The 23,550-nt window shown below is 49.1% G+C and overlaps 1 protein-coding gene across 1 annotated transcript in view; it reads right to left on the bottom strand.

Annotated features, from left to right (window-relative positions):
• LOC138651274 (interferon-inducible GTPase 5-like) overlaps nt 1–22,470 on the bottom strand; it is a 65,022-nt gene extending 42,552 nt beyond the window's left edge. The window contains exon 1 of the mRNA XM_069741348.1: nt 22,305–22,470. The gene's annotated coding sequence lies outside the window, so the exon portion shown is untranslated. The remainder of the gene's footprint in view (nt 1–22,304) is intronic.
• Nucleotides 22,471–23,550: the final 1,080 nt, after the last annotated feature.

The following is a 23,550-nucleotide window of genomic DNA, read 5'->3' as shown; positions in this document are numbered from 1 at the left end:
AGGTGCACAGAGCGGAAGCCGTGTGTGCAAGCTGTATGGAGCGGAGCTGGGTATGTACGGAGCGGAGCTGGGTATGTACGGAGTGGAGCCATGTGTGTACGAGGTGTACAGAGCGGAACTGGGTGTGTGCAAGGTGTATGGAGCGGAGCCCTGTGTGTACGAGGTGTACGGAGTGGAGCCGTGTGTGTACGAGGTGTACGGAGCAGAGCTGTGTGTGTAAGGTGTACGGAGCGGAGCCGTATTTGTACAAGGTGTACGGAGCGGATCCGTGTGTGTAAGGTGTATGGAGCGGAGCCGTGTGTGTACGAGGTGTACGGAGCGGAGCCGTGTGTGTAAGGTGTATGGAGCGGATCCGTGTGTGTAAGGTGTATGGAGCGGAGCCGTGTGTGTACGAGGTGTACGGAGCAGAACTGGGTGTGTGCAAGGTGTATGGAGCGGAGCCATGTGTGTACGAGGAGTACAGAGCGAAACTGGGTGTGTGCAAGGTGTATGGAGCGGAGCCGTGTGTGTAAGATGTATGGAGCGGAGCCTTGTGTGTACGAGGTGTACAGAGCGGAGCCGTGTGTGTAAGGTGTATGGAGCGGAGCCGTGTGTGTAAGGTATGGAGCGGAGCCTTGTGTGTACGAGGTGTACAGAGCGGGGCAGTGTGTGTAAGGTGTATGGAGCGGAGCCGTATTTGAACGAGGTGTACAGAGCGGAACTGAGTGTGTGTAAGGTGTATGGAGAGGAGCCGTGTGTGTACGAGGTGTACGGAGCAGAGCCGCGTTTGTACGAGGTGTACGGAGCGGAGCCACGTGTGTACGAGGTGTACGGAGTGGAGCCGCATGTGTATAAGGTGTATGGAGTGGAACCACGTGTGTACGGAGCGAAGCCATGTGTGCAAGGTGTTCGGAGCTCAGCCGCGTGTGTAGGAGTACCTAGGTGTGGCCATTATACTGTATGCAATATATGTGTGTGTGTTTGTGCGTGCATGCGTAGCGCTGTGGGTGAATGCAGAGTCGTAAATGGTTTTGTGTGTGTGTACAGGGAGGAGAGGTAAGGGCAATGATGGGGCTGACGGGGAGAGGGCAATAATTGGGATGGAGGGGGAGGAGGAAATGATGGATGTGGTGGAATGGGCAATGATGGAGGTGGAATGGGCAATGAGGGAGGTGGAAATTGGAGTGGGCAATGATGGTGGTGGGGGGAGAATGCAATGATGGTGGGGAGGAGGAAATCATGGAGGTGGTGGAAAGGGCAATAATGAAGGGGGGAAGAAATGATGGAGGTGGTTGAATGGACAAGGATGGTGGTGGTGGAAAGCACACTGATGATAAAGGAGGGGGAGAAAATGATGGAAGTGGTAGAATGGGCAAGTATAGTGATGGCGGCGGAAAGGACAATGATGATGGTGGTGGAAAGGGCAAAAATGGGGATGGTGGGGGAAGAGAAAATGATGGATATGGTGGAAAAGGCAAAGGAGGAAATGATGGAGGTGGTGGAATGGGAAATTATGGGGTGGTGGGGGAGAAAGCAATGATAGTGGTGGTGGAGAAGGCAAAGATGGAGGTGGTGAAGAGAGCAATGATGTGGTGAGGTAGAGGAAAATAATGGGCATATATGGGGAAACAGTACAGGAGAATGGGGGGTATGTATGAGGAAACAGTACTGGGGAATTGGGGGCATGTATGAGGTAACAGTACAGGAGAATGGGGCCATATCTGAGGAAACAGTATGGGGGATGGGTGCAGACAGTATGAGGAGCGAACGGGGGAATGTATGTGGACACAGTATGAGTAGCGATGTGAAAAATGTATGGGGACAGAGTACGGGGAGTAAGGGTGATGGGATGTGTGCAGACACAGTATAGGGAGTCAGGTGAGCAGGCAGTATAGAAAGTGAGGGGGTAAATATATGAGGAGACAGTTTGGTGAACAGGAGGGATGTGAGAGGAAACAGTATGAGGAGGGATGGGAATAGTGTGAGGAGACAGTATGGGGTAGAAAAGTGAGTGGGCGCAGAATAGAAACTGAGTAGTGGGGCGTAGCATGGGGGGACAGTGTAAGGGCACAGTCTGGAGGGGACAGTATACCAAGGATGGGGAGTGTGATGAGAGTACAGTATAAATGCTGGGCCTTATAAGGGGGGCACAGTGTGAGAGGACAGTGTGAAGAGGGGGCCGGTATGGAAAGGAGAGGTCAGTGTTAAGAGTATGTACCATAAGAGGGACAGTGTGGGGGTCATATTTTGTGCAGACAGTATAGTGAGGGGCAATTATTTATTCAGGAGCATTATAATAACACTTGTATCTTTAAGGGCGTCATTTGGAGATTTTCTGCAAAAGAGCGGAGAAGATAAAAGTCTGCAGAGACGGCTGAGGATGAGAAAACTCATCATGGGGTCTGGACAAGATGAAGAAAAGGAGAACGACTCCAGAGAGGACGTCATCTATAAATTACCTGGATGTAAATGTTATTTGTAATACTGACTAACTCTCATGTTTTTATTTATGTTAGGAGCATTAAAGGGGATGTCCAGGTTTGTAATGAGTCTGCAGTCATTCTTTGTGACTGCAGACTTCTGAGTTCTCACAGTGCGCCCTGCACACTGTCAGGATTATCTCGTGCTGGCGATTTTACATACGTGCGGCCACATGCTGACTAGACATGTGTGGCCTCAGTCAATGAAAATGAACTGAGCAAGGCCGGGCATGTCTAGTTGGAATGTGGTCAGAAGTATAAAAATCACATACTTGTGCTGACATGACAGTCATCCGGCAAGGGAGAATCCTAAAAGTGTGCAGTGTATGAGTTGTGAGAATTCAGAAGCTGCGATGTCAGGATTCAGCTCTGCAGGTTCCAGTACTCATCATTGGACACTTCACTCACATGTGACTTTCACACTTATGGTCCTGTGACATCGAGCTTCTCTTCTGCTTTCAGTTTTTTACTGAATATTGAGAGCATTAGGGAGAGGAGCTTGTCGGTACATGACTAAATGTGCAAATTGCATATGTCCTGTGGGGGGGAGGGCGCCAAAATGAATTCATACCCCGGGTGCCAGAAAACCTAGATACGCCTCTGCATGCATACCAGGATAGGGATAAGGAGGCCATACAAGCCAGGATAGGCATGAGAGGACTATGAATCCCAGGATAGCGATAAGGGGGGCATGCATACCAGGATGGGAATGAGGGGGCCATATATACCAGGATAGGGATGAAGAGCCATTCATACCAGGATAGGGATGAGGGTAGCCATGCATACCAGGATTGGAATGAGGGGGCCATGCATACCAGGATGGGGATGAGGGGGCCATGCACACCAGGACAGGGATGAGGGAGCCATGCATACCAGGATAGGGATGAGGGGGCCATGAATACCAGGATAGGGATGAGGAGGCCATGCATACCAGGATAGGGATGAGGGGGCCATGCATACCAGGATAGGGATGAGGAGGCCATGCATACCAGGATAGGGATGAGGAGGCCATGCATACCAGGATGGGGATGAGGGGGGCATGCATACCAGGGTAGGGATGAGAGGGCCATGGATACCAGGACAGGGATGAGGGGGCCATGCAAACCAGGACAGGGATGAGGGGGCCATGCATACCAGGATAGGGATGAGAAAGCCATGCATACCAGGATAGGGATGAGAAGGCCATGCTTACCAGGATAGGGATGAGGAGGCCAGGCATACCAGGGTAGGGATGAGAAGGCCATGCATACCAGGATAGGGATGAGAAGGCCATGCATACCAGGATAGGGATGAGGAGGCCATGCATTCCAGGATAGGGATGAGAAGGCCATGCATTCCAGGATAGGGATGAGGGAGCCATGCATTCCAGGATAGGGATGAGAAGGCCATGCATTCCAGGATAGGGATGAGGGAGCCATGCATACCAGGATAGGGATGAGGAGGCCATGTATACCAGGATAGGGATGAGGAGGCCATGCATTCCAGGATAGGGATGAGAAGGCCATGCATACCAGGATAGGGATGAGGGAGCCATGCATACCAGGATAGGGATGAGGAGACCATGTATACCAGGATAGGGATGAGGAGGCCATGCATTCCAGGATAGGGATGAGAAGGCCATGCATTCCAGGATAGGGATGAGGGAGCCATGCATTCCAGGATAGGGATGAGAAGGCCATGCATTCCAGGATAGGGATGAGGGAGCCATGCATACCAGGATAGGGATGAGGAGGCCATGTATACCAGGATAGGGATGAGGAGGCCATGCATTCCAGGATAGGGATGAGAAGGCCATGCATACCAGGATAGGGATGAGGGAGCCATGCATACCAGGATAGGGATGAGGAGGCCATGTATACCAGGATAGGGATGAGAAGGTCATGCATTCCAGGATAGGGATGAGAAGGCCATGCATACCATGATAGGGATGAGGAGGCCATGCATACGAGGATGGGGATGAGTGGGGCATGCATACCACGATAGGGATGAGGGGGCCATGCATACCAGGATAGGGATGAGGGGGCCATGCATACCAGGATAGGGATGAGAGGGGCCATGAACATCAGGATAGGGATGAGGAGACCATGAATACCAGGATAGGGATGAGGGAGCCTTGTATACCAGAATAGGGATGAGGGGGGCCATGGATGCCAGGATAGGGATGAGAGGGGCCATGCACACCAGGATAGGGATGAGGAGACCATGAATACCAGGATAGGGATGAGGAGGCCATGCATACCAGGATAGGGATGAGGGGTCCATGCATACCAGGATAGGGATGAGAGGGGCCATGCACACCAGGATAGGGATGAGGTGCCATGAATTCCAGGATAGGGATGAGAGGGGCCATGCATGCCAGGATAGGGATGAGGAGGCCATGCATACCAGGATAGGGATGAGGGAGCCAGTCATACCGGTATAGGGATGAGGAGGCCATGCATACCAAGATAGGGATGAGGGGGCCATGCATACCAGGATAGGGATGAGGAGGCTATGCATACGAACATAGAGATGAGGAGGCCATGCTTACCAGGATAGGAATGAGGGGGTCATGTACACTATGATAGGGATGAGGAGGCCATGCATACCAGGATAGGGATGAGGGGGCCATGAATACCAGGATAGAGATCAGGAGGCCATGGATACCAGGACAGGGATGAGGGGGCCATGCATACCAGGATAGGGATGAGAGGGGCCATGCACATCAGGATAGGGATGAGGAGACCATGAATACCAGAATAGGGATGAGGGACCATGGATTCCAGGATAAGGATGAGGGGGCCATGTATACCAGGATGGGGATGAGGGGGCCATGCATACCAGAATAGGGATGAGGGAGCCAAGCATACCAGGATGGGGATGAGGGGGCCATGCATACCAGGATAGGGATGAGGGAGCCAGGCATACCGGTATAGGGATGAGGAGGCCATGCATTCCAAGATAGGGATGAGGGGGCCATGCATACCAGGATAGGGATGAGGAGGCCATGCATACCAGGATAGGGATGAGGAGGCTATGCATACGAAGACAGAGATGAGGAGGCCATGCTTACCAGGATAGGGATGAGGGGGCCATGAATACCAGGATAGGGATGAGGAGGCCATGCATACCAGGATAGCGATGAGGAGGCTATGCATACGAAAATAGAGATGAGGAGGCCATGCTTACCAGGATAGGGAAGAGGGGGTCATGTATACCATGATAGGGATGAGGAGGCCATGGATACCAGGACAGGGATGAGGGGGCCATGCATACCAGGATAGGGATGAGAGGGGCCATGCACATCAGGATAGGGATAAGGAGACCATGAATACCAGAATAGGGATGAGGGACCATGGATTCCAGGATAAGGATGAGGGGGCCATGTATACCTGGATGGGGATGAGGGGGCCATGCATACCAGGATGGGGATGAGGGGGCCATTCATATCAGGATAGGGATCAGGAGGCCATGGATACCAGGACAGGGATGAGGGGGCCATGCATACCAGGATAGGGATGAGAGGGGCCATGAATACCAGGATAGGGATGAGGGGCCATGGATTCCAGGATAGGGATGAGGGGGCCATGTATACCAGGATGGGGATGAGGGGGCCATGCATACCAGGATGGGGATGAGGGGGCCATGCATACCAGGATGGGGATGAGGGGACCATGCATATCGAGATAGGGATGAGGAGACCATGCACACCAGGATAGGGATGAGGGGCTATGAATCCCAGGATAGGGATGAGGGGGGAATGCATAACAGGATGGGTAGGAGGGGGCCATGCATACCAGGATGAGGATGAGGGGGCCATGTATACCAGAATAGGGATGAGGGAGCAAAGCATACCAGGATGGGGATGAGGGGGCCATGCATACCAGGGTAGGGATGAGGGGGCCATGCATACCAGTATAGGGATGAGGAGACCATGAATGCGAGGATAGGGATGAGGGGGCCATGAATACCAGGATAGGGATGAGGTGTTGAGGCATACCAGGATACGGATGAGGAGACCATGAATGCGAGGATAGGGATGAGGGGGCCATGCATACCAGGATGGGGATGAGGGGACAATGCATACCAGGGTAGGGATGAGGGGGCAATGCATACCAGGATAGGGATGAGGGGACATGCATTCCAGGATAGGGATGAAGAGACATGAATACCAGGATAGGGATGAGGAGGCCATGCATGCCAGGATAGGGATGAGGAGGCCATGCATACCAGGATGGGGATGAGGGGACCATGCATACCAGGATAGGGATGAGGGAGCCAGGCATACCGGTATAGGGATGAGGAGGCCATGCATACCAAGATAGGGATGAGGGGGCCATGCATACCAGGATAGGGATGAGAAGGCCATGCATACCAGGATAGGGATGAGAGGGGCCATGAATCCCAGGATAGGGATGAGGGGGGAATGCATACCAGTATGGGTATGAGGGGGCCATACATACCAGGATGGGGATGAGGGGGCCATGTATACCAGAATAGGGATGAGGGAGCCAAGCATACCAGGATGGGGATTAGGGGGCCATGCATACCAGGGTAGGGATGAGGGGGCCATGCATACCAGTATAGGGATGAGGAGACCATGAATGCGAGGATAGGGATGAGGGGGCCATGCATACCAGGATGGGGATGAGGAGACCATGCATACCAGGGTAGGGATGAGGGGGCCATGCATACCAGTATAGGGATGAGGAGACCATGAATGCGAGGATAGGGATGAGGGGGCCATGAATACCAGGATAGGGATGAGGTGACGAGGCATACCAGGATACGGATGAGGAGACCATGAATGCGAGGATAAGGATGAGGGGGTCATGCAAAGCAGGATAGGGATGAGGGAGCCATGGATACCAGGACAGGGATGAGAGGGCCATGCATACCAGGATGGGAATCAAGGTGCCATGCATACCAGGATGTGGATGAGGGGGCCATGCATACCAGGATAGGGATGAGGAGGCCATGCATAGCAGGGAAGGGATGAGGGGGGCCTGCATACCAGGGTAAGGATGAGGGGGCCATGCATACCAGGATAGGGATAAGGAGGTCATGCATAACAGGATGGGGATCAAGGTGCAATGCATACCAGGATGTGGATGAGGGGTGTTATGGTCCGGTGACCTTGGAGCCGCATGAAACTTTCTCTGGAGTAGGTGGTAACTGTACTGACCACAAATCCTGAACTAACACCGCAACTAGAAGTAGCCGTGGGGTGTGCCTAACAAACCCTAGACACCTCGACACAGCCGGAGGACTAAACACCCCTATAGATGGAAATATGTAAAACAAGAGGGGATTATAGGGAGAGAAATGGGAAGCGCAGACTTCTGAGTGTAGTAGTTAGTTTCCCAAGGTGTGTACTCAGTGTGAATCCACTCACCTTTATGGTGTCTTGACGTACTGTGTATAGATCCAATCCATGGATCACTCCATTCCTCTTTCCACTCAGTTTGTTGCAAAAGATCTGGGAACTGATGAGCGCACTGAACAGTGCTTTCATAGGCGATAACACTTTGTGAATGTTTTTCCCAGCAATATGCGCTCCTGAAGGATGATGATGGAACTTGATATTCTGATTCAAGGATGATTTTTATTTCAAACTAAAATACAACCGGTTTCGACTTCTTAGAGTCTTCCTCAGGTATAATGTCATGACATAGTAATGAAACGGCGATAAAAATTTGCAAAACCCAAAAATTTCTGAAGGCTCTTCACGGATGTGGGCTGAATCCAATCATGAATGGCCTGAACCTTAGCCGGATACATCCCCATAGACGAGGGAGAAAAAATGAAGCCCAAAAAAGAAACCTTCTGCACCCCAAAGAGACACTTAGACCCCCTCACAAACAAAGCATTGTCACGAAGGATCTGAAATACCATCCTGACCTGTTCCACATGAGACTCCCAATCATCGGAAAAAATCAAAATATCGTCCAAATATACAATCAAGAACTTATCAATATAAGTCCGGAAGATATCATGCATGAAGAGGAAAGAGAAGGAGATCCAGCTCAACGAAATAGTGAAAAATCCATAATTTATTTCACTCAAAATACAGTGAAAGGACAAAACATCAGCATACAGAAAAAATTATAAAAACAAGGTCAACGCGTTTCCGGTGACTAAGCACCCTTAATCATGATCATGTTCATGATTAAGGGTGCTTAGTCACCGGAAACGCGTTGACCTTGTTTTTATAATTTTTTCTGTATGCTGATGTTTTGTCCTTTCACTGTATTTTGAGTGAAATAAATTATGGATTTTTCACTATTTCGTTGAGCTGGATCTCCTTCTCTTTCCTGTTCGTCCACGCCCTGACACAGCGGTTCCGTGCTCCGAGCTCCTGGGAATGTCGGTATGGTGAGCTGGATTTTGTTTTTCTTTTATCATGCATGAAGGACTGAAAAACAGATGGAGCATTAGTGAGCCCGAATGGCATCACAAGGTATTCAAAATGGCCTTCGGGCGTATTAAACGCAGTTTTCCATTCATTACCCTGCTTAATACGAACAAGATTATATGCCCCCCGAAGGTCAATCTTCGTAAACCAACTAGCCCCCTTAATCCTAGCCATCCTAGCCATCCTAGCCTGAAGGAGCCATCCTTCTTAGCAACAAAAAAAAATCCCGCTCCCAACGGTGAAGAAGATGGCCGAATATGCCCTTTCTCCAAAGACTCCTTAACATAGCTCCGCATGGCGGTATGTTCAGGCACAGACATGTCGACCCTTAGGAAACTTACAGCCTGGAATCAAGTCAATCGCACAGTCCCTGTGCGGTGGAAGGAAACTGGACTTGGGCTCATCGAATACATCCTGAAAATCAGACAAAAACTCTGGAATTTCAGAAGAGGAAGAAGAGGAGATTGACATCAAAGGAAAATCATTATGAACCCCCTGACAACCCCAACTAGTCACAGACATAGACTTCCAATCCAACACAGGATTATGTACCTGCAACCACGGAAAACCCAGCATGATAGCATCATGCAAATTATGCAACACCAGAAATCGACAATCTTCCTAATGGGCTGGCTTCATGCGCATGGTCACCTGTGTCCAAAACTGGGGCTTATTTTTAGCCAAGGGTGTATCAATGCCCATTAAAGGAATAGGGTTCTGCAAAGGCTGCAAGGGAAAACTACAACGCCTGGCAAACTCAAAGTCCATTAAGTTCAAGGCGGCGCCTGAATCCACAAATGCCATGACAGAAAATGATGACAATGAGCAGATCAAGGACACAGATAACAGAAATTTAGGTTGTACAGTACTGATGGTAAATTAACTAGCGATCCTCTTTGTCCGCTTAGGGCAGACTGAAATGACATGAGAAGCGTCGCCACAATAATATCACAACCTATTCTGACGTCTGAATCCTTGTCGTTCCGTTCTAGACAGAATCCTATCACACTGCATTGGCTCAGGAATCTGCTCTGCGGACAACGCCACAGCACGCACAGTTCTGCGCTCCCGCAAGTGCCGGTCAATCTGAATGGCCAGAGACATAGAATCACTCAGACCGAAAGGCGTGGGAAACCCCACCATAACATCTTTAACGGATTCAGAAAGACCCTTTCTGAAAATTGCCGCCAAAGCATCATCATTCCATTTAGTCAACACAGACCATTTTCTAAATTTCTGACAATACAATTCTGCCGCCTCTTGACCCTGAGACAGGGCCAACAAGGTCTTCTCCGCTTGATCCACAGAATTCGGTTCATCATATAATAATCCTAAAGCCTGAAAAAAGGAGTCTACATTAAGCAAAGCCGGATTCCCAGATTCCAGGGAAAATGCCCAATCCTGTGGATCGCCACGCAGCAGGGAGATGACGATTTTAACCTGCTGAATGGAATCACCGGAGGATCGAGGTCTCAGAGCAAAAAAAGTTTACAGTTGTTCTTAAAACTCAAAAATTTGGACCTGTCACCAAAAAACAAATCAGGAGTAGGAATCTTCGGCTCTAAAACAGGAGTCTGAACAATGTAATCAGAAATACCCTGTACCCTAGCAGCAAGCTGGTCTACGCGAGAAGCTAATTCCTGAACATCCATGCTAGCACAAGACTTCTCAGCCACCCAGAGAAAAAGAGGGAAGAGAAGACAAAGCAGACTGCAGAAAAAAAATGGCTCAACACCTTTCTTCCCTTCTTCTGAGATGCATTTAACTCATTATTGGCCAGTTGTACTGTTATGGTCTGGTGACCTTGGAGCCGCATGAAACTTTCTCTGGAGTAGGTGGTGTTATGACCTGGTGGTTAGGACAATAGTGGACCTGGTGGTTAAGAGCACCCGGAAAGACCTGATAGTTACAATAACATAGGACAAGCTCTGGGAAGTGGAAACTCTGCTGACTGCAATCCCTAAGCCTAACATACACACTAAAAATAGCCGTGGATTGCTCCTAACGCTCCCTATGCAACTCGTCACAGCCTCAGAAACTAGCTATCCCTAAAGAGGAAAATTAAGCCTACCTTGCCTCAGAGAAATTTCCCAAAGGAAAAGGCAGCCCCCGACATATAATGACTGTGAGTTAAGATGGAAATGACAAACACAGAGATGCCATAGATTTAGCAAAGAGAGGCCCGACTTACTAAACAGACAGAGGATAGAAAAGGTCACTTTGCGGTCAGCACAAAAATGCTACAAAAAGCCACGAAGAGTGTGCAGGAAAAAAAAAACCTTCCGCACCGACTCACGGTGCGGAGGAGCCACCCTGCATCCCAAAGCTTCCAGCAAGCAAGACAATATTAATAATAGCAAGCTGGACTGAAAAATACAGGGCCGCCATCAGGGCATGACAGCCGTGACTGGCGTATGGGGCCCAGTGAGCAGAGGGGGCCCGCATAGGGCCCCGTCTCATCTGCTCACCGGGCCCCCCCTGCAGGCGCTGCGGGCGGCACACTATTGACGTGCGGGCCCGTGCCCGTACGTCAATAGTTAACAGCCGCCAGCCAGTCTGAGGCTGGCAGCTGAATAGGGCCGCAGTGCGCACTCGCCGGCGTCGCCGGCGTCTGACGTCATTGTCAGCCGCCGGGCCCGGCGAGTGCGTCTGTGTGGAGCCTGGAGGGATCTTCGCCCGGCGCTGTAGCATGGCCAGGTAAGAAGTCGTGTTTTTTTTTTTTTTTAAGAGCGGCATCCAGGGGGGCCCGGGGGGCAGAATGCTGGACACACAGGGGCAGAAATGCTGGACACAGTGGGGCAGAAATGCTGGACACACAGTGGGGCAGAAATGCTGGACACACAGTGGGGCAGAAATGCTGGACACACAGTGGGGCAGAAATGCTGGACACACAGTGGGGCAGAAATGCTGGACACACAGTGGGGCAGAAATGCTGGACACACAGTGGGGCAGAAATGCTGGACACACAGTGGGGCAGAAATGCTGGACACACAGTGGGGCAGAATGCTGGACACACAGGGGCAGAAATGCTGGACACACAGTGGGGCAGAAATGCTGGACACACAGTGGGGCAGAATGCTGGACACACAGGGGCAGAAATGCTGGACACAGTGGGGCAGGAATGCTGGACACACAGGGGCAGAAATGCTGGACACACAGTGGGGCAGAATGCTGGACACACAGGGGCAGAAATGCTGGACACACAGTGGGGCAGAATGCTGGACACACAGGGGCAGAAATGCTGGACACACAGTGGAGCAGAAATGCTGGACACACAGTGGGGCAGAATGCTGGACACACAGGGGCAGAAATGCTGGACACAGTGGGGCAGGAATGCTGGACACACAGGGGCAGAAATGCTGGACACACAGTGGGGCAGAATGCTGGACACACAGGGGCAGAAATGCTGGACACACAGTGGGGCAGAATGCTGGACACATAGGGGCAGAAATGCTGGACACACAGTGGGGCAGAAATGCTGGACACACAGTGGGGCAGAATGCTGGACACAGTGGGGCAGAAATGCTGGACACACAGGGGCAGAATGCTGGACACACAGGGGCAGAATGCTGGACACAGTGGGGCAGAATGCTGGGCACAGTGGGGCAGAATGCTGGACACAGTGGGGCAGGAATGCTGGACACAGTGGGGCAGGAATGCTGGACACAGTGGGGCAGGAATGCTGGACACACAGTGGGGCAGGAATGCTGGACACACAGTGGGGCAGGAATGCTGGACACAGTGGGGCAGAAATGCTGGACACACAGGGGCAGAAATGCTGGACACAGTGGGGCAGAATGCTGGACACACAGGGGCAGAATGCTGGACACACAGTGGGGCAGAAATGCTGGACACAGTGGGGCAGGAATGCTGGACACACAGGGGCAGAAATGCTGGACACAGTGGGGCAGAATGCTGGACACACAGGGGCAGAATGCTGGACACACAGTGGGGCAGAAATGCTGGACACACAGTGGGGCAGAATGCTGGACACACAGGGGCAGAAATGCTGGACACAGTGGGGCAGGAATGCTGGACACACAGGGGCAGAAATGCTGGACACACAGTGGGGCAGAATGCTGGACACACAGGGGCAGAAATGCTGGACACACAGTGGGGCAGAATGCTGGACACACAGGGGCAGAAATGCTGGACACACAGTGGGGCAGAAATGCTGGACACACAGTGGGGCAGAATGCTGGACACACAGGGGCAGAAATGCTGGACACACAGTGGGGCAGAAATGCTGGACACACAGTGGGGCAGAATGCTGGACACAGTGGGGCAGAAATGCTGGACACAGTGGGGCAGAAATGCTGGACACACAGGGGCAGAATGCTGGACACACAGGGGCAGAATGCTGGACACACAGGGGCAGAATGCTGGACACAGTGGGGCAGAATGCTGGACACAGTGGGGCAGAATGCTGGACACAGTGGGGCAGAATGCTGGACACAGTGGGGCAGGAATGCTGGACACAGTGGGGCAGGAATGCTGGACACACAGTGGGGCAGGAATGCTGGACACAGTGGGGCAGGAATGCTGGACACAGTGGGGCAGGAATGCTGGACACACAGGGGCAGAAATGCTGGACACAGTGGGGCAGAATGCTGGACACACAGGGGCAGAATGCTGGACACACAGTGGGGCAGAAATGCTGGACACAGTGGGCAGAAATGCTGGACACAGTGGGGCAGAAATGCTGGACACAGTGGGGCAGAAATGCTGGACACAGTGGGGCAGAAATGCTGGACACAGTGGGGCAGAAATGCTGGACACAGTGGGGCAGAAATGCTGGACACAGTGGGGCAGAAATGCTGGACACAGTGGGGCAGAAATGCTGGACACAGTGGGGCAGAAAGCTGGACACAGTGGGGCAGAATGCTGGACACAGTGGGGCAGAATGTTGGAGACAGTGGGGCAGAATGCTGGGGACAGTGGGGCAGAATGCTGGAGACAGTGGGGCAGAATGCTGGAGACAGTGGGGCAGAATGCTGGAGACAGTGACAGGGGCAGAATGCTGGACACAGTGACAGGGGCAGAAATGCTGGACACAGTGGGGCAGAATGCTGGACACAGTGACAGGGGCAGAATGCTGGACACAGTGACAGGGGCAGAATGCTGGACACAGGGGCAGACTGTGAGACCCAGGGGCAGAATGCTGGACATTGGGGCAGAATGCGAGACACGGGGCAGAATGGAGACACAGGGCATGATTGGAGACACGGGCAGGATGAAAGACATGGGGGCATGACTGGAGACAGATGGGGCAGGATTGGAGACAGATGGGGCAGAATGGAGACACAGGGGGCATGATTGGAGACAAGTGTCAGGATTGCAGACATGGGGGCATGGTTGGAGACATAGGGGGCAGAATGGAGACATGGGGCATGATTGGAGACACTGGGGGCAGAATTGGAGACAGATCGTGCAGGATCATGGGGCAGGATGGATATGATGGAGACAGATGGGGCAGGATGGAGAGATCACATGGGGCGATCATATGGGGCAGGATAAGGAGATCATATGGGGCAGAATGGATACTCATGAGGGCAGGATGGGAGAACATCTGGCTGACGCCAGGAATGAGACACACGGGGCCAGGATGGGGGATATTATTACCATAGGGGCTAATTTAGGGATATTATTACTGCAGTGATGTATTTATTTTATTTTTTGACTATACTGTTTTAAATGGGGGGCGGTCCTGTTACTGTATAGAGTGATACTATGTCGCCTTCTTCATGTGGTGTAATGTAGAAGTTGTGAAAAATTAAGTAATGTGTTCTGCAAGCGGAGCTCGAGATAACTGTGTTATTTCCTGCAGAGAGAAGTCCTGGCTGGATGAAATGATGGCGGTCTGTGCTGGATGAAAGATGAAGGACTTCACCTAGAGACGTCACTGGTGAGTCAGTGTGTTACCTATACACTGACACTATACACTGTATACTGTATACAGAGCTCCTGTGTATAATTTCACTAGTGATCACTATATTATCTGTACACAGACACTGCTTACTAATTACAGATCTCCTGTGTATAATGGCACTTATGGTGATAGTATGGTGCTTTTTCTAAATTACTGATCAGAATTGTAGTATTCAGTCACTATGTGGTGGTAATATGTGGTCTGGTCATGGTGTTGTGGTATTTGTTCCTTGTATGTGATATTATTCGATCCCTGTGGTGGTAATATGTGGTCTGGTCATGGTGTTGTGGTATTTGTTCCTTGTATGTGATATTATTCGATCACTGTGGTGGTAATATGTCATCTGGTCATGGTGTTGTGGTATTTGTTCCTTCCTTCCTTTTAAAAATTGAAAAATAAATAAAAATATACCTAAATTGTATTGCATATTTTAACAAATATTTAATAGGTTACAGCAGAGTAGGGCCCGGCCAAAAGTGTCTACCGTGTTATGATGGCGGCTTAAAAAATCTTTTGGCCAAAACAAAAGCTGCATCTATATGTGTGATCTGGTGATGGGAACTGTCAATGTGTGATAGGTGAGAAGTGGAGTTTTTCCAAGAGAGAGCGGTGGGACTGTGGACAGTTCGAGGGGTGGAGCCTGGAGGCGGGACTGGGGTGGAGCCTGGAGGCGGGGCTGGGGTGGAGCCTGGGCTGAGTCTCAAGGGGGCCCCGAAATTTTTGCCAGTATGAGGCCCCGAAATTTCTAGTGGCAGCCCTGGAAAAATAGCAAATAGGACAATAGCAAAGAGGAACTTAGCTTCTGCTGGAGTGAACAGGTAACCAGAACGATCCAGGAGCAAACTAGACCAATAGAACAACATTGACAGGTGGCGTAGAGCAAAGCTCTAAGTGGAGTTAAATAGAGCAGCCCGCTAACGAATTAACCTCGTCACCTGTAGAAGGAAACTCAGAAACACCCACAGCCACCAGAGAAAGTCCATGGACAGAACCAGCCGAAGTACCATCCATGACCACAGGAGGGAGCCCGACAACAGAATTCACAACAAGGTGGTAACTGTACTGACCGCAAATCCTGAACTAACACCGCAACTAGAAGTAGCCGTGGGGTGTGCCTAACAAACCCTAGACATCTCGACACAGCCGGAGGACTAAATACCCCTATAGATGGAAATAGGAATTCCACCTTGCCTCAGAGCAGAACCCCAAAAGATAGGCAGCCCCCCATGAATATTGACTGTGAGTAGGAGAGGAAAGACACACGCAGGCAGAAAACAAGATTTTGCAAAAGAGGCCACTCTAGCTAAATAGGAAAGGATAGGACAGAATACTAAGTGGTCAGTATTAAACCCCTTCCAAAAATATCCACAGCAGATAATACCAAAAAATTCCACCATCTAACTAAAGACGTGGAACGTATATCTGCAACTCCTGAGAATCCAACTAGACTGAGTAAATACTGACACAATCAAAGCTGGACAAGAAAAAACAAATGAATAGCACTGAATTATCAAGCACACAGCATGTGTGCTACAGAAACAAAACCAGACACTTATCTTTGCTGATTTGGCAGCAAGGCAGGAGGAACCAGACAGGGGTCCATCACCTCCCAACAACCATGGACAACTGGCAAGGACTAATGAATCCTGCACACCTAAATGCCCCAGTCAGAACTGCAATCAGCAGATACACCTGACCAGGACTGCAACCCAGGGACAACTGCATTACCACCTACAACCACCGGAGGGAGCCCAAAAGCAGAATTCACAACAGAGGGGACCATGCATATCAGGATAGGGATGAGGAGGCCATGCATACCAGGATAGGCCTGAGGGGGCCATGGATACCAGGACAGGGATGAGGGGTCCATGCATACCAGGATAGGGATAAGGGGCCATGCATATGCAGCGCCCCAGAGACCTGGTCGTTGCAGTATGGCACTAAGGAGAGTAGCGGTACGTCCGATGGCACTAAAGAGTTCTCCTGACCAGGTATTACCAGAACACATTACACTTCACACTCCGGCCACTAGGGGGAGAAAAAGGCTTTATTTATTGGGCCACTCCTCACACTTGTAAAACTAGGGGCTGGGGAGGAAGTTAGTTAGAAGCTGACTGGGTTGGAACCAGGCAACATCCCGTGGCAGGGGGTGTTGCAGGGAGAAGGCACAGGGGGGTCCCTGTCAGGCGTGGGAACCTGGAAGGTGCCTAGCGAACAGAACAGAACGTAATGGAACCGCGCCTGCACACCTTGCGGCAGTATCCTAAGAGAGAGACGAGAAGGGAAGAATATTGTGGAACAGTGTAAACGAGATCAGCACAAAGGAGAGCCAGTAAGAGTCGTGCCGAGAGAGACAGGCAACATCTTACTGAGGCGCGTAGTTGGTGGCCGGATCACCGTAGGAGTAACTGACTTCAAGCCTTACTTCAAATTCCGCTGGACAGTTGACTATAGGTGGGCTGTCTACCTTAAACACCTACGAAGACATAGGGGGCAACATTGGGAGAGGGGCGTCTCTAGGGTCCCGGAAGACCTCCAAGCCTTCCCGTCAAACGGGTGGCATCCTAGCCAAAATATACCTGGGGGACGTTAGAAACCAGCAACATCTGGAACCAAAGAACGAGAGAGAGAGAGAAAGCTGTAGAGAACGAACGAAGGAGAACAGCAGTTGTGAGGACTATTCCGAATGCTCAGCAGGGTAGGACTACAACACACAGGCGCTATTGGTAGGCAACGATTTCCATCTGCGAGGGAAACTCTGGATGTGCCCATCGGACCGGCCGGTCTCTGATAGCCCAGTTGAACATGCTCTGGACTGAGTATATTGAAGCCTTCAGTAAAAAGGTAAAGAGACTGCAACCTTGTGTCCTCGTTATTGCTTGCACATCACACCATCACCATCCACCTTACTGGGAAGCCCTGGGGACATACTTCACCTGTGGGAAGGTACACCATCCAGCTGCTATTCCATCACCCCAGCGGACCCCACAGCAGCGTCGGTCACCCTGACCGAACACCACAGGTGGTGTCACGAACCCCTGACAGACTGTACTACCACCTTCATTGGACGCCCCTTAGCAGGGTCACGACTGGGTCCAGCCACCGTGACAACCCCAGAATCGAGCAGAGAGGACCGGTACTGAGTGACTTGTGGACCTGTGTCTGGCGAAATGGCCTCAGAGATACACAGCTGACTGTGCCCCCTCCCCCCTGCAGCCAAGGCGCCGCCGGGGGACGTGTGGATGTTGTGAGTGACGCGCGCTGGCGGCTGACGTCACCGTGTACTACCAAATGGGCCCCCCCCGTCTTGCCAGGGCCCCAGCATTTGCCCGGGTGCGCCGGGTGCTGACGCCGGCCCTGAGGATGGGGATGAGTGGGGCATGCATACCACTATAGGGATGAGGGGGCCATGAATACCAGGATAGGGATAAGGGGGCCATGAATACCAGGATAGGGATGAGGGGGCCATGACCAGGATAGGGATGAGGAGGCCATGCATACCAGGATATAAATGTGAGAGTCATGCATACCAGGATGGGGCTGAGGGACCATATTTACCAGAATAGGGAATATTAGTATAGAATTGACCAGATTTTTTGTTTCAATTTTTTTTCTAATTTCCTCCTCTAAAACCTACATGCCTTTTATGGTTCGGTACGTCTTTTAGTCTGAAAAATACTTGACACATGAATGTTCCTTGAGTGGGGAAGCTATGGGTTCTGAATGATTAGAAGAGAGTTAGGATGATGAGACGAGAGGTAGAAAAACTGTTCCACAAACTGTGCTCTTAACTCTTTTGCAGCCACATGGTAGGGGAGCAGAATTCAGTTGAATCATGTTTGCTTTCCTTTTCTGCTGAGATTTGGGATAACAGTTTATATGGAGAGGGATCTGTATCACACTTTGTTGCCACAATTTTTAATGCTGCTCCAAAATTAGCCCCACCACAGTCGTCTACATACATATCACATACTTCTAGACAGACAATCAAATCATTTGAGCCTTCTATTCACCAGCATTTAGAGTAAGTGGTATATATTTATCAGACGAGTGACCTTACACCACTTATCATGTTGTTTAAAGGGTATTTCCATCTCCAAGATCCTATCCCAATATGTAGTAGGTGTAATAATAATAATAATTTTAGCAAATACCTCAAATTAGAAATGTAGTATAGTTTTTCTAATTTGCTATGTTTCTTTCTTCATGTACGGGTATTGCAGGACCTTAGGTTTCCATGGTTCATATAGTGACAGTTAGTTAGCTAGTTGCTAGTTGTAACCATGGATGCCTAAGGTCCTGCAATGCCTGCACATGAGGAACGAGACGTAGCACATGAGAAAAGCTATACTACATCTCTAACTTGTCAGTGGAAGGGTTTATGTCCTTTACACAAAAGCTCTTGTTATACCTTGTCTTGATAAGCTGTTTTTATGTACTGATGGATTTGTGTGTTTTTCAATAAAATTGTGAATTTTTGGAACGAAGTACAGTATCTTTGAACTATTACTCCGTATGTCTTTGTAGGATTCATACATCTCTAATTGGAGGTTATTTGCTAATATTATTATTATTACACCTACTACATGGGATAGGATTTTGGAGATGGAAATACCCCTTTAATCTAATTCACCATACTTGACTATAAAAAATAGAAGTAGGGTCAATCATACATTTTTGACAAGCTTAAAAGATTTCAGCGTTATTTTAAAGGGACTCTGTCACCTGAATTTGGAGGGAACAATCTTCAGCCATAGGGGCGGGGTTTTCAGGTGTTTGATTCACCCTTTCCTTACCCGCTGGCTTCATGCTGGCTGCAATATTGGATTGAAGTTCATTCTCTGTCCTCCGTAGTACACGCCTGCACAAGGCAATCTTGATTTTTTGTTTTTTTTTATTATTTTTAACATTAGATCTTTTTACTATTGATGCCGCATAGGCAGCATCAATAGTAAAAAGTTGGGGACACATAGGGTTAATAGCAGCGGTAACGGAGTGCGTTACCCGCGGCATAACACGGTCCATTACCGCCGGCATTAACCCTGTGTGAACGGTGACTGGAGGGGAGTATGGAGCAGGCGCCGGGCAGTGACTGTGGGGAGCAAGAAGCAGCCATTTTTCCGCCGGACTGTGCCCGTTGCTGATTGGTCATGGCTGTTTTGCCGCGACCAATCAGCGACTTGGATTTCCATGACAGACAGAGGCCGCGACCAATGAATATCTGTGACAGAAAGCCAGACAGACAGACAGACAGAAAGACGGAAGTGACCCTTAGACAATTATATAGTAGATGCAATGTACAAAGAGATGTGAAACATCATCTTAATTAAAATGCAAGGAGTCCTCCTTAATCGCAGGTGACTGAAGGAGGCTGTGTATTGTGCATAGACTGAGAGACAGGAAAAGGCTTGTTAGGTCTGGAGTTGAATAAAGGAATATCTTGCACCCTTTAGAAATAGCCATGGTCACTCAGCGTACACATAAACAAAACAGTGAAAGCTCTTTTGTCTACAAGAATTGCATGTTGATTTCAGATGGGTCACTGCAGTTACAATAAGCCAGCTCAGACAGTATATATAATATTGAATATTGGAATTTCTATACATCCAATATTGATGAGACATATATTTTCAGCACCGGGCTAACTAGAGAAGAATATCAATGATAATAAAAAAAAATCGAGTCTGGCTCAACAGGACTGGATTTTCCTATTCTTTTTATTTTTCAAAAGAAATTGTAGTGCAGACAAAAGAAAAATGTACATTGTCGACATGACCCAGTTGACGAGTTTCGACTCCACTAAGCAGTTTTAGGCTGGTTTCACATTTGCGTTTTTTGCTGCTGCGTTTTAGCACAAAAAAACACATGCTTTTTTTGCATGCGTTTTGCGCATGCGTCGTTTCTATGCTTGCGTTTTGTTGCAGAAATGCAACATGTAGTACTTTCTAGCGGCGTTTTGTTGCGGCAAAAAACGTATTGCTGTCTATGTAAACGCATGCGTTTTTATGCACATGCGTTTGCATGTGTTTTTAAACGCATGCGTTTCAATAGAAAAACACAAGATTAAACACTGATAAGCCACCCCCCAATCCTAACCCTAACCATAAAGGGATCCTAACCTTAACCCTAGGGATCCTAACCCTAAGGGTTAGGGTTAGGATCCCTAGGGTTAGGGTTAGGATTCCTAGGGTTAGGGTTAGGGTTAGGATCCCTAGGGTTAGGGTTAGGGCTAGGGTTAGGGTTAGGATCCCTAGGGTTAGGGTTAGGATCCCTAGGGTTAGGGTTAGGATCCCAAGGGTTACTAGGGATCCTAACCCTAACCATAGCTATTTCTGTTTATAGTGGGTTTTCTAGTTGATTTTGATGATTGGCAGCTGTCACACACTTCTCATCATGCGTTTCAAAAACGCAAACGCAAGAAAAAACGCATGTAAACGCGTCAAAACGCCGCGTTTGTTTTAACACATGCAAAAACGCAAGCGTCTAAAAAACGCAGCGTTTTAGCGCGTTTACATGCGTTTTTTGCACCACCTGCATTTGCGTTTAAAACGCTGCGTTTTAAAATGCAAATGTGAAACTAGCCTTACTCATTACTAGTGTTGAGCATTCCGATACCGCAAGTATCGGGTATCGGCCGATATTTGCGGTATCGGAATTCCGATACCGAGTTCCGATATTTTTGCGATATCGGGAATTGGTATCGGGATGAAGATACATGTGTAAAATAAAGAATAAAAAAAAAAATATTGATATACTCACCCTCGGACGCGCCCTGGTTGTAACCGCTGCAACCGCCATGCTTCCCTTTCTAAGAATGAGCGCGTGAAGGACCTGCGATGACGTCGCGGCTTGTGATTGGTCGCGTGAGCAGTCACATGAGTGGTCACGCGACCATTCACAAACCGCGACGTCATCGAAGGTCCTTCACGCGCTCATTCTTAGGAAGGGAATCATGGCGGTTGCAGCGGTTACAACCAGGGCGCGTCCGAGGGTGAATATATCAATACTTTTTATTTTTATTCTTTATTTTACACATGAATATGGATCCCAGGGCCTGAAGGAGAGTTTCCTCTCCTTCAGACCCTGGGAACCATAGAGGATACCTTCCGATATTTGTGTCCCATTGACTTGCATTGGTATCGGATATCAATATCGGCGATATCCGATATTTTTCGGATATCGGCCGATACAATCCGATACCGATACTTTCAAATATCGGAAGGTATCGCTCAACACTACTCATTACTTATTCTTGACAATACTCACTTCAGCAAACATTCTCTGGTTAGGTGATTAGGCTCAACCTTTCCTTAGTTACTTGTCCATGTATGAGGGTAGGTAAATCGCCTTACAGAGTGCAGTAATACACCTACAAGGGTACCTCACTCCATACAATGCACTTTAAATACTTTAAATCCATTAAAAAAAATAAATCAAGACGTGGCACTTTCTAACCCTGTACTCTACCTCCCTGGACTGGCCTCTATAAACATCAACGAGAATAAAAAGAAATATCTCTCACCTGCAATAATGTTCTTTGAAATTCCTCCTTGGATATGTAGAGGAAAAAAAATCTGAGAAGGTGAAGAACTGTTCTGATCACCACGAATATGTCAAGACTTAAAAAACGACTTTGTTTAATGCACAACTGTGATCACACAGCCATAACCAACATGAGACGGAATGGTGCAGAACTGAAAGAAACACAACCTTTTTGTAAGGCAAAATTCGGCTACATGCCATGAATAAATCATTTACAACAATCTTTGGAACAATCACATATGTGATATGTAGTTAGTATCTTAAGAGAGGAAGAGGACTTGAACTATAGCGCCATCTATTGGATGTAGAAATCCTAAATGTCAATTTGAACTATTTAATGAGCTTTTATCCAAGAAGCCAAATCAGACACACTATTTGCAGACACATGTTTCGAAGTGTTTGCCCCTCATCAGTGCAAAGCACTCATTAAAGGGTCATTCTTGACTTTTAGGATTGCTACCCTCAATGGAGGCACTGGAGTTCTAGTCTTTGTCCTCTCTGAATAGGATTTTTGAATATTTAATTTCCCAAATGGAGCATTGCATGGCCTATAAATCTCCTTATACCAGCTTGGTCTTTGCTCCTTATCATTAGAGATGGGCGAACCCGAACAGTAAAGTTCGGCGTCTGTACCGAACACCTACTGTTCAGGCAGGGATATCGAACACGCACTTCACCAGGAAGTCCGTGTTACTCTTCGGGTCCGGCTGCCCGAACACTGGGTGTTTGTCGCACTGTTATGTGCTGACAACGCGGCAAACACCTCTTCTGATCGGTGGTGAAATCATCTCCGCCGGTAAGACAGCTGCGGTTCCCACGCTGTCAAAAGACAACGTGAGCACTCAGCTGTGATCAGAGGTATAAAGTTTACATATCCAGGTCGCCCCTTCCAGACCCTCTCACCAGTCTTTCATCAGCAAATTGGATCCATTAAACTTTGGAATGTGTTTCAGTAAAGCTCCTACTGGAATTCCAAAGTGCAGAATTAGAGGATTATGCTTCTGTCTATCATCATCCATCCTGCCAACTATTCCAAGTGTAAAGTGCAGGTAAATGGCAATAATGGTACTGAAAGATTCAATGGCCTCTTGATCTGACCAAACCTCCTACAGTTGATGCCAGTCAGTTTCCGCTGATTCCATAACTCCATCTCCAGTGGTCGGAGTGTGGACAGAGCTATTCCCCCATGAGATGTCACATGTTTAGGTTAAGAAGCGGTAAACCAT

Source organism: Ranitomeya imitator, chromosome 10, assembly GCF_032444005.1.
Source record: "Ranitomeya imitator isolate aRanImi1 chromosome 10, aRanImi1.pri, whole genome shotgun sequence".
Lineage (NCBI taxonomy): Eukaryota > Metazoa > Chordata > Amphibia > Anura > Dendrobatidae > Ranitomeya > Ranitomeya imitator.
This window is presented reverse-complemented; position numbering and strand designations above follow the sequence as displayed.